Source organism: Agrilus planipennis, unplaced genomic scaffold (genome assembly GCF_000699045.2).
Source record: "Agrilus planipennis isolate EAB-ADULT unplaced genomic scaffold, Apla_2.0 scaffold6, whole genome shotgun sequence".
Classification (NCBI taxonomy): Eukaryota; Metazoa; Arthropoda; class Insecta; order Coleoptera; family Buprestidae; genus Agrilus; species Agrilus planipennis.
The window spans coordinates 289,830-310,439 of NW_020439302.1; positions in this window are offsets into that span (position 1 = coordinate 289,830).

Below are 20,610 nucleotides of genomic sequence, written 5' to 3' on the forward strand. Positions count from 1 at the left end.
ACCTCACATCGTAGCCTTTTATCTACAGGCTAACGTTACAAAATTGAAAGTCCGGACCTGTTAAATCCTATGTGCAGTAGACGATCAAGTTAAAACTATCAAAATGGAGCGTTTAGACAAGATAAAGAAAATTTTATTACAAAGCTCGTGACAATGAATGAGTCGTTAATCCATCATTAAAATGTAGAGACCAAAACACAGAGAGAGGAATAGACCCATTAGGGCTCACCACCCCCAAAGATGCAATCATCAACAGAGAAGGTAATGTTAGTTGTGTTGTAGGATCCTGAAGGTGTAATTTTGCTAGATGTCCTGCAAAAAGGGACTGCACTTACAGAAGCTTATTATGCCAATTCAATTACGCCAGTTGATAAAAGAAGAACGTCGAGGAACTTACGCTTAGATGTTCTCTTGCAACAGGATTACGCATTCAATTAAAAGTCCGCGACTGCGAAAGGTACAGTTTCTAATGCGGGCTTCCAATTAGTTGAGCATTTGCCAGATTTGGCTCCTAGTGATTGTTGATTGTTTCCAAAACTTAAGGAATCCTTGCGTGGTAAACGATTTTCGTCAAATAAAGTGCGGTAAGACTGAAGAATCTTTTTTCCGAGAGGCGTTAGACCACCGATGGTAAAAAAGTGTTGACCTCAATGGACACTATGTTCAAAAATAAATGTCAAATACTTATAAACTCTTCATTGTAAATATCAGGGTCGGAGCAAAGAGATAAGTCCCCGTACATGGTTATGTACTTGTGGTTTTGCATTGTCATTTTATTGTGATTGCACGAAATTAAAATCTACAGCGATGTGGCGCACCCTTGTCCCATACAAAGAAGTAGCTTCTTCCCGTTAAAGAAATATTACAAAAATGAACTGAAAATTCCGATTGATTTTGTTATCTTTTCAATAAGAAAAATATTCATATGACACCGTGCGTACAATGGTCGCGCTACTTCTAAAAATTCCATCCAATTACCTGTGTAAACTCATCGTAGCCTTCGTTTTATATCAAAACTCAACGACGACCGACCGTGTACATTGCTATTTCGAGTGGTTATAACGAAAACACAATGTTTGTTCAAGAATGAAACTGTTACTACGTGTCCGTATATACTGCCGTCCTTTGGCTAAGGCACTTGAAAGATCGATGACAGCCCGATGGCGTTCCTCACTATTTTATTATACGCGTATGGATCTCAAGACCTTGACGAAAAAAAAAAAAAGAGAAGAGGAGAACAAGAAGAAGAATTAAATAGCGAATTGAATGAGATGGCACTCGAGGCGAGAATTCGTTTCCAAGACGTTTTGTTAGAACCTTGAAAAGTCACAACCCGTTCTTAAATGTTATTGTTAAACGTTACTCGCTACTGTTATTATTAAACTCATTACTTGACCAAGATGTGAGCACTTTATCAGAGACATGTGTGGATGTTGCTCTACAGTGTGATACATAAAAAATGCAGACTATTCCACATGGCAACTAGAAACTGGCTGCAAAAGGGATACTACAAGATATATATTGGAATTTGGAGTAAGAACTATTAGATGTATAGGGTTGTTCGGAAAGTCATTTCGTTTTTTCCCGACAGAGGATTTAATTGTATTCTTTTGCACCCAACTTCACATTTAAGCCGTATAATTTTTATATGCTTTGAGAGCTCATATAGCAAGGCTTGTGTGTGAAAAATTCCAATTAATTCTACGCAGTAGTTTTTGGTTGGTGCCCTTTTAAATATGGAGAGCGATAAGCAGCATTTTCGACATATCTTACTGTTTTACTACAGAAAGGGTAAAAATGCTGTTCAAGCCAGAAAGAAATTGACTGATGTGTATGGAGAAGGTGTGTTGACAGTACGCCAGTGCCAGAACTGGTTCGCTAAATTTCGATCCGGCAATTTTGATGTCGAAGATGCACCACGTTCGGGAAGGCCGGTTGAAGCTGATAAAGACGCGATAAAGGCATTAGTTGATGTGAACCGGCGAATAACAACACGTGAGATCGGATTGAGGTTAAATTTATCAAATTCAACAGTTTATGACCACTTGAAAGGCCTGGGATTATCCTCGAAGCTCGATGTATGGGTTCCCCATGTTCTCACAGAGAGAAATCTGTGTCGCCGCATTGACGTCTGCGATTCGCTTCTCAAACGTCACGAAAATGATCCGTTTTTGAAGCGCATCATCACTGGGGACGAAAAATGGGTTGTATACAACAACGTCAAACGCAAGAGGTCATGGAGCAAAAAAGATGAACCGGCTCAAACCATTTCCAAAGCCGATATTCACCAAAAAAAGGTGATGCTGTCTGTTTGGTGGGATTTTAAAGGAATCGTTTTTTTTGAGCTTTTACCGGATAACACAACGATTAATTCGGAAGTCTACTGTCATCAGCTGGACAAACTGAATGATGCACTTCAACAGAAAAGGTCAGAACTAATCAACAGGAAAGGTGTAGTGTTTCACCAAGACAACGCGAGACCTCACACAAGTTTGGTCACTCGCCAAAAGCTTTTACAGCTTGAATGGGATACAATGCTACACCCACCATATTCTCCAGACCTGGCACCATCGGATTATTATTTGTTCCGGTCACTCCAAAATTTTTTAGACGGTAAAACCTTCACCTCAAATGAGGAGGTCAAAAACCTCCTCGATCAGTTTTTTGCCAGCAAAGACCAAAAATTTTATGAGCGTGGAATTATGCTACTACCAGAAAGATGGCAAAAGGTGTTGGACCAGAACGGTCAATATATAATTTAATAAAGTATTTGTTTATTATACGAAAACTGTCTTTCATTTCCACAAAGAAAAACGAAATGACTTTCCGAACAACCCTATAGAACGAGCCTCAGATTTGGATACGATCAACATCATTAAAGACAGTACAACTGTACAAATTAGTAGATTTGAAGATGATATAGAAGTACTAGCTAGAATGGCCTCCCGCGTTCTTCTATTTCTTTTAAACTCAAATTGATCTTAAAATTTTTGACGTATGGGAAGTTAAGTTAATTGTTCTAAATGTCTCGCACCTATCCGCGCCTCTCTTTTTAGGTATGGTTACTGCCACGTTCTGTTTATAATCCTCCTGGACACCCCGTCTCTTAAATGTGAATAACTAACTTAAACTTACGATCTCTAACCTGTTGTCCCGCATGTTTTAAAATTTCCCCCTGTATCCTATCTACTAAGTTTTTTAATGCTACATCGAACTCTTCTCTCATTATGGAATAACCTAGTTCATCTATCTCCACACTATTTTCCTTCTCTAATACATCTCCTAACTCATGACCTGCGTAAAGGTTTCTCTAAATATTCTTTCCACCTATTTGCCTTTTCCTCATTTTCTATCAACATGACCCCTGCCTCGTTTCTTATATTGTTACTACTGTATCCTACTTCTCTAAAATTCCTTTTAACTATATTATAAGCCTTATCCGTTTTACCTGCTTCAAACGTTTCTTCTACTTCTTTACACATCCTATCAATCCACTGTTCCTTAGCTGCTCTACACATCCTACACATTTCCCACTTTATCGCCTTATATCCTTTTTGCCCATCTTTGTCTGTCCTGTTTTTGTATTTCCATCTCTCTTCTATTAATTCTACAGGGTTTCCTAATTTCGAAGGTGCTGACTTTAAACACGTTTTAACGCAGTTCCATTCTGTCTCTATGTCCCTGTCATTCGTTTCTCCCGTTTTCTTTAGTATTTCGTCTGTCCTACCTTCCCATTTTTAGAACTACTTTGAAGTTTCCTACACCTATTGAGTTTTCCTGCCCTTTCACTAAAATTAACAAGTCTATTTTTATACCTACCATAGTTGAAATTAATATTAGGTGCACTCACTATCCTATCCATCAAGTGCGTCTGTTTAGACCTGGCCGAACTTAATCAAATTTTAATTTTTGCTCTAACATTTAAAGCAATCGTCAAACGGTCTAAAGAAATGAACAAAATGATTATTTTCTGATCGCTGCAAGTGGGCGAAGCGCAGAGCACAGACAGACGGGCAATCTCCGATGGTAAATGACGGTGGTGGTTGAAATCAAGCCTTACTTGATTAATTAATTTGTCTCCGTTGCATACGTTGGTGCTTTATATACCCACATATGTACCTACAGTTATGTAGGTACGTAATTTGCCTTCGGAAATGATTTCCTTCTAATTGCAAGTGAAGTTAGCTGTAATAGAATGCTAAACGAATAAAATGGAGTTCGGAGGCATTTCGCTACATGAAACGCGACTAATTTGACGGCTATTAATTTTCGTATCGATCAACTCTTGCCGCTGTATTTATTGCAAACAAAGGTAAAACGCCAATTAAAGACGCAGAACGGTCATATTCGGAAGAAAACTGCTAATGGTGTATTAAGATAATCCGGATATTGAACTGCAATAAATTGACACCGTTTACCTTACAACACTTGATAAATACTTGCAGGATTCTAATCATTATAGTAATGTGATATCGTATATACAAATATGTAGATAAGTAAATCGACGAAACGTAAAAGATGGGGGTTCACACGTGAAAGTAGCATACAAAAGCACAATAAATGACTAGCGACTCGAAGTAAATTGGTATAATCTTTAAGTGAAGTCTGTATTGTACACACTTTTATGTATTGTTCTAACGAGTGTCGATTGAGTCCTTCTAATCCTCATGACACATGACTACATAGAAATATGAAATGTGCTGTTTGATTTATCCAACAACCATATCTTGGGGTTTCAGTCATGTTTTGTTAATGTGAAAATTCATATCCAATTTTCTATCCATTTTACAAACTACCTCAGGTTAAGGAGGAAATTTTTTTTGTTGCTGTTGTTGTCACACCCCCGCCGGGAATCGAACCCGAGACCTTTAGCTTTACACACCAATGCTCTGACCACTAGGCTACGAGAGATGACAACAGCAATCACGACAAACCGAGCCTATAAGGTTACAAATCCGTCGATTTTTACTATCATAATTACAAATACTAAATATATGAAACGCTATGACATTTTTAATTATTAATAGTGGTTAATATGAGATATGAATGTGAAAATTCATATTCAATTTTCCGTCCATTACAAACTACTGATAATGAGGGATTTTTTTTGTTGCTGTTGTCACGCCCCCGCCGAGAATCGAACCCGGGACCTTTCGCTTTATACACCAATGCTTAAACCATTAAGCTACGAGAGATGACAACAGTAACCACGACAAAGCGAGCCTACAAAGTTACAAATCCGTCGATTTTTTACTATCGTAATTATAAATAATAAATATTTGAAACACTATGACATTTTTAATTATTAATAGTGGTTAATATGAAATATTAATATGAAAATTCATTTTCAATTTTCCATCCACTACAAACTACACCTCAGATTAATGAGCGAAAACTTTTTGCTGCTGTTGTAGTAGATGGAAAATTGAAAATGATTTTTCACATTACTATTTCATATTAACCACTATTAATAATTAAAAACATCATATTGAATTATGTTTATTGAAAGTTTTAGAACGAATTTATATTTTTCTCGTGGTAATTTCTTGACAATTTGATTCGTTTAGCCTGGACAAATTAATCGGGAGTTATTATCGGGGTAACACACTTGTTTCAATCGGCGAATCGTCGTAAAATCCCGCGTCGTTTTTAATTACGGTCTTGTACAGTAAGAGGTAATTCATAATATCTGTTGTTGTGGCTATAAGTTGTCGTTACGGCACCCGTTCTTACGGCCGGTGCAATAATAAAGTTGAAAAAGTTATTCAAACAAATTGTAATGGAACATGTCCCGTTTAATGGTCCCGTAAGTCACTTCACCATTGGCCATCTCACGGCCAATTTACATACATGCTTCGTCGTTAGTACTACTACTACTAGAAAACAATAAAAGGACCCCATTGTCGCAATTTTTATGCCCCCTCAAAGAATTCTATTGAAACATACCATTAACATCAACGATTGGAAATTACACAGATATTAAAGACCTCCCGCAAAAACGATAGCAAAAATTAGTTGTACTCTGGTAAATCTACCGACCGTTCGTTCGTACAAAGAACCCTCTATGACTGCGTCAATGCCTTCTTATAACCATGTAACTACATAATACAATCGCCAGTTTTGTTTCCAAGTAATTAGATTTCATAGAGGTACCCACCAAGACATCGTTAAAAACAGGGCTTTAACAATACAGGACCACGAAAAAGTGCAAGCAGACGCCGTGGTGAACGCCATCTCTAGAAATATGTTACTAATTATATTACGAGAACAAAACCAAACCACTACTGCACGACACAAAGATATCAAAACAACTACAGACGCCGTGGTGAACGCCATCTCTAGAAATATGTTAGTAACTATGAATTAATCAAGGTTGTTTTAAACTGTATCCATGGCGCAGCAAACTGACTAGAATTNAGTAAAATATATAATAAACATGATAAGTTTGTTTCAACGGTGTCAATTCAACCCCCTTGTTGAAAATCCGCCAACCATGAATTAAAATTTCATTACGGTTTAGTTTATAAAGAGCAACAGGCAGTTATAGAGTTGGAACTACAACGTAGAGAAGTCAATATTAGGAAGGGAGTCAGACAGGGATGCACCCTGTCACCGCTACTTTTTTATTTATACATCGAAAACGCGATCAACATCATTAAAGACAGTACAACTGTAGGGATAGATATATAGGGGCAAAAGATTAGTATGCATAGATTTGCAGATGATATAGCAGTATTAGCATCTAGCAAGGAGGAGTTGGAGATAGCTTTAAATAAAATGGAAGTACAAAACAGTATGTATAAAGATAAATAATAGTAAAACAAAAATACTGGTATGCAAGGGAAGAAAAACTAGGGAAAGAGCGAATATAGGAGATGAAAAATTAAAAGTGGCTGATTTTAGGTATCTAGGAATTCAGATAAGTCGGGACGGACCGAGAATAAGTTGCAATTTAATTTTTAGGGCATTTCTATTTGGAATTATTTAGAATGCAATTAAGTTATCTAAACAACGACGCTGTATTTTAATTTTTTCATTATATTGTGAATTAATTTTATTTTGTCTTAAATTAGTCAATAATCTGCGCTCCATACGCTTCTAAGATTAGGAAACATCAAAGTTAACATTTAATCGTGGCATTTACATAATTTAGAAGCCAAAACAACATTTTTATGCAAATAGTCATCCTCTAGACAACACTCGATGGCTTAATTGTTAAATATTTGACGCTATTTAGTCACCTTTGTAATTTAATATTACAATAATCATAAACATGTCTCGTTTGTGGCATTTTCCAAATCAGTGGCAGCTGGTGCACAAGCTCGCAAGGGCACGCGACTTCTCCTCCCACTGTTTAGAAAACGGAAAAGCAGCAATTTTTGTTCAATATTTTGATATTACATTGTAATTCTCATGTGGGTGTAAATACAAAAGTCTCCGTAGGTCCTTGGTACAATGTACAATGTCAAAGTAGTAATGAAAAAAGCAAGATCAAAACCAAGACTGTCCCAGACACGCATTAACGACATCTTCAGGAGTTCTTCTTCCTAGGAAGATGCGTGTCAACGAATCGTTGAGGACAAAAAAATCCGAGCGACCGACAAAAAGCCCGAAAACTGACAATTCTAAGCATAAATTTTTCTATTTACAGACAGGATAATTGTTTTAAATACCTTCAAATGCATAAATTGACCTTTTAGCAAACAAAATAGTTGAAAGAATTAAAATAATATCGAAAAATAAAAGTGTTTGGACATGCAATCTTCGAGGTGAGAGATCTTCCGATAATGAACATTGTTATGCCGGTCTATGAGTTTTATTTGTTCGTGGTTTATTCCTTTCCTGCTGATATCTATCGTCGTTTTTGATAAGCAATTTTAAAGCGAAATCCATCGTATATTATCGGTGTCTTCGGTTTTATTTGTAACGCGCGGCCTTGCACGTTGGTCGTAAAGGCCAAACATTAAAATTCAGTGCGGATTCTAGCCGCCGACGATCCGAAGAATAAACAATCATGTTCACATCCTTAATAGTGAAAAAACCGATCCGAAGAAATTTTCAAACAGGCGTGCGAGAGGTACGCGTGAGAATTTTTTTCGGGCGGGGTATTCGCAAGAAAGAATTAATTACAAACAACATCTGCATGCAGATCGGAATTCGCACAGTTCTTATATATACGTGTACAGTATGCAAGTGTTATGTGTGTATAAATTGCACCATACTTGTCCTTGAAGAAGAACAACCGATTCGTTCTTTACAAATAGAATACGGCTCGAATACAATAATAACAGCATTGTAGAAATCAATAAAAGATTAATAGGAACAAATTTAATACGTACGAGATTGGTTTGAACGCTTAATATCGGAACTGTAAAGGGTTAAATCATGAGCGCCGCTATGGGGTTGTAAGAAGGTGTAGTAACTGATAGCCGCCAGGTAAGTGTTAACATGAACTAACTTAAGATTTTTATTGTTATAAAGGACAATTTAGGACGAAAGAATTGAAGACCACACATGGAATAAATGCGTGCTTTAAAGGTTAAAGAGACTGAATTTAAGTTCCATTTATATTAATAACGACCAGAGTATAATATTCTACAATATTTAGTAAAGCGTTTAAATGAGACAGACAACATCATCATAAGGTCGTCAGTCCTAAGACTGGTTGGACACGCACCGCCACTCCTTCATTATCCTGAACTAATCTTCGCATTTCCCTAAAACTACAACATCCCATCATCAATTATTTGCGAACAGTAATCTAATATAGGTCCACTTCTACTCCTCTTAACTCCTGTTTCTGCCTCTCATATGTCTCTAACTAGACCTTGATGTCTGTTTTTGGTAGGCGCCCTAAATGATAAGTATCATCAGACTTGGCAATAATCTTCTACAGTTTTCTACAACGCGACATCTGTCTGTTTTTTACTGAGATAGGCGGCATGTGTTTTGTAGGAACTCATCATTAGTACTCATCTACAATTCACATGAAAAGAGACACATCATCTACCACATTTTGTAATAATCGCTCGCATTTGGTGAAGACTTCGCGACAGGCGGCATATATTTGATAGGCAGCCATCCTTAAGTCATATTGGAAACACAACCTCACTCATGCATACTTTACAATTCGTCCTGATGGCGTATGAATCACCTGCCGCACTTGGCATACACCCCATTCTAGAATGCTCAGCAATGCGTCTTGCGCATTTGGTAAAAACTTAACGACAAGCGACATACTTTTGTTGGCAGTTGTCGTTAAGTCACTCATTTGCACTCATATACAATTCGTTCTGAAAACATAAGTACCTCCTACCTCTCTCGGTGTATATTTTATGATTTGTTCTGAAAAACCATGAATCATCTACCGCACTTAGCGCACACCATTCTAGAATGCTCAGCAATACGAATTGCAATTGGTGCAAAACTTCTAACGACATGCGGCATATTTTTTGTATGTAGTTGTCGTTATGTCTTTCATTTGTACTCTTGTACAATTCGTTCTGAAAACATAACTATCTCCTACCTCACTCAGTGTATATTATACGAGTCGTCCTGAAAACGTATGAATCAACTACCGCACTAAGCGCACACCATTCTAGAATGCTCAGTAATACAACTTGCAATTGGTGTAAACTTCTAATGACACGCGGCATATATTTAATAGGCAGTCGTCGTTAAGTCACTCCTTTGCACTCATGTACAATTCGTTCTGAAAACATGAGTATCTCCTACCTCACACGATATATATATATTTTACGATTTATCCTAAAAACGTATGAATCAGCTGACACATTTGGCGTGTAGCTCTCTGTAACTCCAGAATTCTCAGCAATTTCATGCAGACGACATATTTTTAGTAGACAGTACTCAATATGTGCTCGCCTACAACTCGTTCCGAAAACATTTTGTGCAGCATACTTTAATAGTTTTTAAACGTTTTGAATATTGCGAGCTGTTAGCGAGTGGTAGCGTTTTGCATAGAATAAATTTGTATTAATGCGGTGCTTAGTAGGTACTTTTCGAGGTCGACAATGATCTAGCGTCAATGTTTGCATGCGTGAATGAAAAAGAATTTTTTAATTATGTAAAAGACGTCGGTGACAATCTTTCGGTTGTCGGTTTTTTTCACTCGTTTTCGTTCGAAAGATAAAATCGCCGGTGATAATTATCGCTGCCGATCTTTCCATTCTGTTCAGATCGTTGAACGGTTTGACAACTCATTTTAGCCACATAATATATATATACATACGAGAAAGAGACAAGTTTGACCAATTCTGTTTGCTTACGACAAACAGACACTTTTATCGGTCGCGGCGGTTACTCTTTTGTTGTCCCCAGCCAACTAACTGATTACTCTCGTTGATGCTTCTAACGTGTACGGTAAACAGTCGGGTTTTATGTTTTGGACCGTTAACCTCTCTTGCCACGCAACATTTCCATGTGATTTTCAGCTTGTTATTTACCTCTCCATGTCCGCCTCTTTGTAACCATCGCCACTTGCAAAATGTTATTAATAATGTGATAATTTTCAGGCGCGGCCGAACGGATAACGACAAGAATTCGAGAAAAGCACAAATATCTTCGAATCTTCTTACATTCTCATTCCCATTCAAATGGTTGTGGGCAAATTAAGAAATCTTAAGAATAATCCGTTCAATTTACAGGATTCATCGAAAAATATGCAAATGTGTGTTGTGTTCAGGATATTCAACATTCAAATAAGATTTTTTAATAACTTTTTTTGAATTTCTAAATTAACATTGCTTTTTGTTAAAAACGACCCAATCCCGCAGTGTTCCTTGTTTTGAGCTTTATGAATTTATACAAGAGCTGATCCCCTTGCTTCGCCCCTGATCGAACTACAAATCGAAATATTAATACCTCACATCGTGGCCTTTTATCTACAGACTAACACGTTACAAAATTGAAAGTCCGGACCTGTTAAATCCTATCTGCAGTAGACGATCAAGTTAAAACTATCAAAATGGAGCGTTTAGACAAGATAAAGAAAATATTATATTACAAAGCTCGTTGCAATGAATGAGTCGTTGATCCATCATTACAATGTAGAGACCAAAACACAGAGAGAGGAATAGACCCAATAGGACTCACCACCCCCAAAGATGCGACCATCAACAGAGAAGATAATGTTAGTTGTGTTTTAGGATCCTGAAGGTGTAATTTTGCTAGATATCCTGCAAAAAGGGACTGCACTTACAGATGCTTATTATGCCAATTTAATTACGCCAGTTGATAAAAGAAGAACGTCGAGGAATTTAAGCTTAGATGTTGTCTTGCAATAGGATTACGCATTCAATTAAAAGTTCGCGATTGCGAAAGGTACAGTTTCTAATGCGGGCTTCCAATTAGTTGAGCATTTGCCAGATTTGGCTCCTAGTGATTGTTGATTGTTTCCAAAACTTAAGGAATCCTTGCGTGGTAAACGATTTTCGTCAAATAAAGTGCGGTAAGACTGAAGAATCTTTTTTCCGAGAGGCGTTAGACCACCGATGGTAAAAAAGTGTTGACCTCAATGGACACTATGTTCAAAAATAAATGTCAAATACTTATAAACTCTTCATTGTAAATATCAGGGTCGGAGCAAAGAGATAAGTCCCCGTACATGGTTATGTACTTGTGGTTTTGCATTGTCATTTTATTGTGATTGCACGAAATTAAAATCTACAGCGATGTGGCGCACCCTTGTCCCATACAAAGAAGTAGCTTCTTCCCGTTAAAGAAATATTACAAAAATGAACTGAAAATTCCGATTGATTTTGTTATCTTTTCAATAAGAAAAATATTCATATGACACCGTGCGTACAATGGTCGCGCTACTTCTAAAAATTCCATCCAATTACCTGTGTAAACTCATCGTAGCCTTCGTTTTATATCAAAACTCGACGACGACCGACCGTGTACATTGCTATTTCGAGTGGTTATAACGAAAACACAATGTTTGTTCAAGAATGAANACAAAATTGAAAGTCCGGACCTGTTAAATCCTATGTGCAGTAGACGATCAAGTTAAAACTATCAAAATGGAGCGTTTAGACAAGATAAAGAAAATTTTATTACAAAGCTCGTGACAATGAATGAGTCGTTAATCCATCATTAAAATGTAGAGACCAAAACACAGAGAGAGGAATAGACCCATTAGGGCTCACCACCCCCAAAGATGCAATCATCAACAGAGAAGGTAATGTTAGTTGTGTTGTAGGATCCTGAAGGTGTAATTTTGCTAGATGTCCTGCAAAAAGGGACTGCACTTACAGAAGCTTATTATGCCAATTCAATTACGCCAGTTGATAAAAGAAGAACGTCGAGGAACTTACGCTTAGATGTTCTCTTGCAACAGGATTACGCATTCAATTAAAAGTCCGCGACTGCGAAAGGTACAGTTTCTAATGCGGGCTTCCAATTAGTTGAGCATTTGCCAGATTTGGCTCCTAGTGATTGTTGATTGTTTCCAAAACTTAAGGAATCCTTGCGTGGTAAACGATTTTCGTCAAATAAAGTGCGGTAAGACTGAAGAATCTTTTTTCCGNACCAAACCACTACTGCACGACACAAAGATATCAAAACAACTACAGACGCCGTGGTGAACGCCATCTCTAGAAATATGTTAGTAACTATGAATTAATCAAGGTTGTTTTAAACTGTATCCATGGCGCAGCAAACTGACTAGAATTTTGAAGGGGGTGCAGGTAGGGTCCCTAAGTGGGTAGCCTACAACTCCTTGCGGGCCCCAAGAGGTTGCCCCCTAGAGCAAGGAAGGGGCATATAACGCCTTGCCGCATTTGCGCATCATCAGGAATGCCGTAATCCTCACTTTAGCATCACCACTTTTTTTGGTGGAATTTTCACGAGGATCTACGGGGAAATCCCTGTATCGCCATGCCCTTCATTAACGACATGAGGCCCGTACGCTACATGGGGATGCCCCTTATAAATTGTAGTCGGGAAGTTACGAAATGCCAAATAGGACAATTAATTCGACCTCGAGTCATGTACAATTAAGCAGATCGTTTGTCATCAGATGTCTAATTAGGGCAACTTGACCTAACCTAGCCTAACCTTACCTTACCTTGAACAGGATCATAATTTCTTTTTGTTTTTAACGGTTAAAGCTTTATCTTTTGATAGAGTCTACCTATTGCTAATACTACTCGCATTGTTACGTTGCAACAGAATTTTACTGTTAATGTTCTGACTGTTTTGAGACACCCTGTAATTATTAATGGCCGTGGAAGTTATTGGAGACACTAACAACAATCCACGACAAAACAGCTGTGCCGTATGACATAATATACGAGTTATGAGATTTCTGTGTACGGTTAATAAATGTGGTGCAGAAACTGTGGAAAATCGGAGGAGGACTAAAACGAATTTGAAGTACTTATACACCAACATTTGTTATAAGCCATGCGAGTATTAATAAAGCAAATGAGAAGTGACCCAGTAAATCATCGTACCTACGAATGCATAATCTACACAACTCAGCTGCTAACTCGCATTTTCCATTGTCTGTCATATTGATACCTACGGTATGGTAGATGGTATGGCATGGTATGGTATGGTATGGTATGGTATGGTATGTGTACGTAGTAAAGCGATAATGGGAGTGGTTACAGTCGGTAACTTTTTGCAGTCGCGGTCGCCACACTTTGACGTTGTAACGGGTGAGTTATATTCTCGGGTCTTAGATGACCATAAAGAGAATTAGCCAATTAACGAATATACAACGATATTATATTGCTTTCTTAGAAGTGACATCTGGTGAAGAGAACATACAGAGCTTCGAATTGTTATAGCTACCATAAAACTGAAGAATCAATGGAAAAAACAAAACAAGAAGATACTTAGTCACTAACGCATTAATATGAGATAACAAAAAGTAAGGAATGCCGCGGATGCTACAACAAAAGCAATTTCAGAAAGTAAAATAAAATTAATGCCCTTGGCTTTACTGTTTTAATATCAGAAAGCTCAATAGTTGTTTCAGAAAAAGGTACGATTGATAGTGGCTTAATGGCTAAAACAATTGTAAAATTGAAGTATTACATTTATTTCAATTTTTGGAAGTCGTAATAGTTCACAAGTTTGCTATTACTACTTCCAGACTAATACCAAAGTTGTTCTTGACGCCACAAACTATAGGTTTTGGCACTTGTGATCTAAGTACTGTTTTCATTAAAATGCCTAAGAATCATCATCATCATAAGGTCGTCAGTCCTAAGATTGGTTGGACACGCACCTCCACGCTTTCCTATCCTGAGCTAATCTTCGTATTTCCCTAAAACTAGAGCAACCCATATCCTAAACCATCTGCGAACAGTAATCTAATCTAGGTCTACCTCTAACCATCCTAACTTCCGTTTCTGTCTCTAATATGTCTCTGACTAGACCTTCATGCCCGAGAAGGTGTCCTACTAACCTATCCCGACTCTTTCTTATTGACTTCCATAGAGTCCTCTGTTCTCCTACTCTTTCTAAATCCTCTTCATTTTTAACCTTCTCTATCCACGGTATCCTCATCATTCGTCTGTAACCTGTAACAACACATTTCGAACACTTCTAACCTATTCTTTTCCGCCGCGCCCACTGTCCATGTTACGCACCCCTACAGCGCCGTGCTTCAAACATTCACTCTAAATTAACCGTTTTGAATTCCTAAACTAACTGTTTGTGAGACTAAAAATGGACAAATTTTATAATTTATTAATATTATACAAAAAATTAAACAAAAAAGTATTTAAAATGTTCCTCCACCACAACATATTTGTTTGTATACCAGTTTGAGTTTTTTCATAAACTTTAAGTTAATATTAAAACTCCAAACACCGATAAACTTTGTAAATCTAGTGTTTTTAAACCTCATTTATAAGGGAAAAACTGGCAGAACTTCCAAAATAAAACTCAATGAACATAAAAAACTCATTATTCGCAGCATCCCAAATCGAAAAAACCTTTTTCTAAAAATGAAAATACTACCAACAAACAGTGTTAAAGAAAGGGCATAAACATCTCCAACAATTTGCGTCAATAATCAAATCTGCCCCCTCTTTACTCCTGTTTCTACTGCTAATATGTCTCTAACGTTTAGCAACTTTCATGTAAAGAATTGAACTTTAGCTGATTCTATCAACAGTTTAGAAAAAAAGAAACGAACCACAACCGTATTTCTAAATTACGTCCTCTTACGTTAATAACAACAACACAATTTTAAGCCAAAGAATAAAGGAGACACACACTGTAGAAACAATTGCAAAATAATACCAAGAAAAACAAATATATGAAACATTAAAAGTTGAAAGAGATCAACCTAGCAATCCTGCGAATAATAATAGAACTGGTTTAGAAGTTAGTTCTCTTCTGATGGTTTGTAGATGCCGTTCGAAAAATGTAGGTCAAGTTTTCTTTTTTCATTCGTTATTTTTTCCATTTTGTATTCAAATTCATATGTTTCAGTAAACTGAATGCGCACAATCACCTTATTCTTCATCGTTGATTTGCTCGCCGAAGCAGACTAGGTACGGACTGATAGATATCTAAATTAGTTTCGCATGCATCGTTAAGGTGATTATTAAATTTTGATATGTTGAGAAAGTTGGACCCGGGCCCAGTGCGATTTCGCGTCCGTTTGCTAGTTCCACGACAGAATTATCGATTATAAATCTTAGTAATGCTCACACGGCATTCCGGACTTTCTCCAAAATTCATTATCGATGCCATTCATCAATAGCCAGTATAAATCTACGTTCGCTATTTCCTGCGCCTCTAAATATATATTAATACTGAACAACCTAATTTCCAATTAAGGGCATACATAATTTAGCGAGACGTCAAATTTCCGAAGAATTATTCTCTGTACAAGCTTTCGCCTTTATAAAAAGAATTGGCAAATTAATTCATTCCAATCAAAAAGATGCTAAGATATAAGAATAACATACAGCTCCATTGGCGAAGTTGGTCATTAATCAAAAAACTGAAATTCAGGATATACATAGTGTGGCTCAAATGGTGTGCAATTAACTTTCAAAATGACACAGAAATCATCATGCAAAGGTCGTCAGTCCTAAGACTGGTTGGTAATCTAATCTTCGCATTTCCCTAAAACAAGAACAACACACATCCTTAAATATTTGCGAACAGCAATCTAATCTAGGTCTACCTATACTCCTCTTAAGTCCTGTTTCTGCCTGTAATATGTCTCTGACTAGACCTTCATGTCTAAAAAGGTGTCCTACAAACCTATCTCGCCTATTTTTTATTGACTGCCATAAAGTCCTCTCTTCTCCTATTCTTTCTAAAACTTCTCATTTCTAACCTTCTCTATCCACGGTATCCTCATCATTCTCCTGTAACACCACTTTTCGAACGCTTCTAACCTTTTCTTTTCCGCCGCGTCCACCGTCCATGTTCTTCTCTAGCTCATGGCCTCCGTATAGGTTCTATAAGTATTCTTTCCACCTGTCTGCCTTTTCCTCATTTTCTATCGGAAAAGCTCACTTGTAACTACTTTCATGGATTTTTGAAAGAAAGGTACATAATGCAGTGATATTTAATGTAACAGGTCAATTGAAAAGTCCCCGGCCTAAAATAGTAAAACACATTTTTTTTGCAAAATTCGTTTTTTTTATTCAACATAATTCCCTTCAAGGGTGATACACTGATTATAGCGATCCTCCAACTTTTCGATACCATTTTTGTACTACGATTTGTCCTTTGCTTCAAAATAGGCCTCAGTTTCGGCNCATAGTTCTTCCGTCCTTTTTTCCACCCCCCTCTGCACAATTCTAGTTAAAATTTTTGACGTATGGGAAGTTAAGTTAATTGTTCTAAATGTCTCGCACCTATCCGCGCCTCTCTTTTTAGGTATGGTCACTACCACGTTCTGTTTATAATCCTCCTGGACACTCCGTCTCTTAAATGTGAATAACTAACTTAAACTTACGATCTCTAACCTGTTGTCCCGCATGTTTTAGAATTTCCCCCTGTATCCTATCTACTAAGTTTTTTAATGCCACATCGAACTCTTCTCTCATTATGGGATAACCAAGCTCATCTATCTCCACACTATTTTCCTTCTCTAATACATCTCCTAACTCATGACCTGCGTAAAGGTTTCTCTAAATATTCTTTCCACCTATTTGCCTTTTCCTCATTTTCTATCAACATGACCCCTGCCTCGTTTCTTATATTGTTACTACTGTATCCTACTTCTCTAAAATTCCTTTTAACTATATTATAAGCCTTATCCGTTTTACCTGCTTCAAACGTTTCTTCTACTTCTTTACACATCCTATCAATCCACTGTTCCTTAGCTGCTCTACACATCCTACACATTTCCCACTTTATCGCCTTATATCCTTTTTGCCCATCTTTGTCTGTCCTGTTTTTGTATTTCCACCTCTCTTCTATTAATTCTACAGGGTTTCCTAATTTCGAAGGTGCTGACTTTAAACACGTTTTAACGCAGTTCCATTCTGTCTCTATGTCCCTGTCATTCGTTTCTCCCGTTTTCTTTAGTATTTCGTCTGTCCTACCTTCCCATTTTTAGAACTACTTTGAAGTTTCCTACACCTATTGAGTTTTCCTGCCCTTTCACTAAAATTAACAAGTCTATTTTTATACCTACCATAGTTGAAATTAATATTAGGTGCACTCACTATCCTATCCATCAAGTGCGTCTGTTTAGACCTGGCCGAACTTAATCAAATTTTAATTTTTGCTCTAACATTTAAAGCAATCGTCAAACGGTCTAAAGAAATGAACAAAATGATTATTTTCTGATCGCTGCAAGTGGGCGAAGCGCAGAGCACAGACAGACGGGCAATCTCCGATGGTAAATGACGGTGGTGGTTGAAATCAAGCCTTACTTGATTAATTAATTTGTCTCCGTTGCATACGTTGGTGCTTTATATACCCACATATGTACCTACAGTTATGTAGGTACGTAATTTGCCTTNTCAACTGTATTTTTTCCCTTCAAAAAGCAATATTTTATCAACACGCGAAATTCCTTTTTATCCATTTTTTTCACAATAACAAAAGTTGCTTCACTAAAAATGCTATAATTCACAAACTAATGATCCGACAGCCGTCAAATTTATAGACGCGTCTTTTGAAGGTTAGGTCTAACTGAAAATCATATGGATTTAGTTCTGGTGCCGCCATCTATGTGTCAGGCCGGGGACTTTTCAATTGACCCTAGTAAAGGCAGTGGGGAAACGTCGCCGTTTCTAATAATGTCGGGCATCACTAGTTTCTATTACAAGAAGACCACTCTTCATCCCTTTCGTCCGTCATTAATAATAATAATTTTATCTTTTTTTACCGCCTTTGCCTTTATTAAGTGTAATTATTGTTGCGGAGTATTAGTTGCCAGCCGGTAGGGCTTGGTCCTATTTTTTTTCCTCTTCCGACTTGACGGTGAGACGGCACGTAGCCGGTTGCGGAATGACCGGCCACCTCAAACACTTAATTTTCCTTCTCGCAAATGAACGATATCAATTACATACATACGTGAGCATACTCATACACACATACACCTACATACACAGGTTTGTGTGCAACTGTAGGTTGTAAGCGCGAACCCTGCGGCTTCGACCGTGTGCCCGCCGCGCGTATCTAAAATATTCAGTGCCGAACTGAACTATCTGTAGGTACTTGCAGCGCGGATGCGGTTCCACATACTTGCGTAGGTGATATATTTGTATTTACTAGAACCAGATTAATTTTCAATTGACTATCGATGTATTGAACAGTTAACAGGCCGATGAATCTCGAATCGGGGTTTATCTAGCGATTAATTAATATTGTGCTTATACTATCTAATAAACTACATTTGATTAACGATCAATTTCGATAAGAGAAAGACGCATGCGATAAGAGAGACCATAAAACACGATATAAGGAGCGGGTGCAGCTGTAAAATTATGTCCTGGGGATCACTACTAGAATACACATTATCCTTCAGTGAAGATTTAAATTTAAAAGTTGATGCTTTCTTAATACGTCTAGATAATAAACTGCTCACTCATAGGTCGACTTTTCTTATTTTCATATTTATTGACTTAATTAAAAGTTGCAAGTGTACCCGTAAGCCAACAATTGTAACAATTGCGATGCTCCATCAGAATGCTCATTTGAATAAAAATTGCCAAGTTCAACTAACACCAAAAGAGCTTAAATCTAAACCAAATCTACACAACGCTAATCATGCAATATCGACCTAATTGCTTTGCTAAGTGTCTAATGGAACGTGACATTAATGAGTTATTTAAGTAACTTGGCGGATGAGAACTTGGCAACATTTTCAGGGTTTAACATCAAAGCTTAACAAATTAACAATAATTTGGCATCGTTACTTATCAAAATATAATCATTGACCAAGTTCAACTAGCACCAAAAGAGCTTAAATCTAAAAAAAATCTACACAAACCTAAACAAGCAATATAGACCTAATTGCTTTGCTAAGTGTCTAATGGGACGTGACATTAATCAGTTATTTTACTAAGCAACTTGGCGAATAAGAACTTGGCAACATTTTCAGGGTACAACATCAAAGCATAATAAATTAACAATAATTTGGCATCATTACTTATCAAAATATAATCATTGACCAAGTTCAACTAGCACCAAAAGAGCTTAAATCTAAAAAAAATCTACACAAACCTAAACAAGCAATATAGACCTAATTGCTTTGCTAAGTGTCTAATGGGACGTGACATTAATCAGTTATTTTACTAAGCAACTTGGCGAATAAGAACTTGACAACATTTTCAGGGTATAACATCAAAGCATAACAAATTAACAATAATTTGGCGGGCGTCATTATTTATCAAAATATAATCATTGACCAAGTTCAACTAGCACCAAAAGAGCTTAAATCTAAACCAAATCTACACAAAGCTAATCATGCAATATAGACCTAATTGCTTTGCTAAGCGTTTAATGGAACGTGGCATTAATCACCTATTTTATTAATTAAGTAACTTGGCAAATAAGAACTTGGCAACATATACAGGGTATAACATCAAAGCATAACAAATTAACAATAATTTGGCATCATTATTTATCAAAATATAATCATTGACCAAGTTCAATTAGCATCAAAAGAGCTTAAATCTGAACCAAATCTATACAAAGCTAACCATGCAATATAGACCTAATAGCTTTGCTATGTGTCTAATGGAACGTGGCATTAATCAGTTATTTTATTAAGTAACTTGGCAAATGAGAACTTGGCACCATTTTCAGGGTATAACATCAAAGCATAACAAATTAACAACAATTTGGCATTATTACTTAACGAAATTTAATCACTGGCCAAGTTCAACTAGCGCCAAAGCTAATCATACAATATAGACCTAATTCCTTTGTTAGATGCCTGGTGGAACTTGACAGTAATTAGTTATTTTATTAATCAACTAATTTAGTAAACGTTTCACGGTATACTATCAAAACACAACAAGTTATATACTTTCCCTTCCTTAACAAACCAATCTAACATGATGAAACATAATAAAATCCAACCCAAGTCAATCCAGCGCAATCTAGGCTAACCTAACCTAACCTAACCTAACCTAACCTAACCTAACC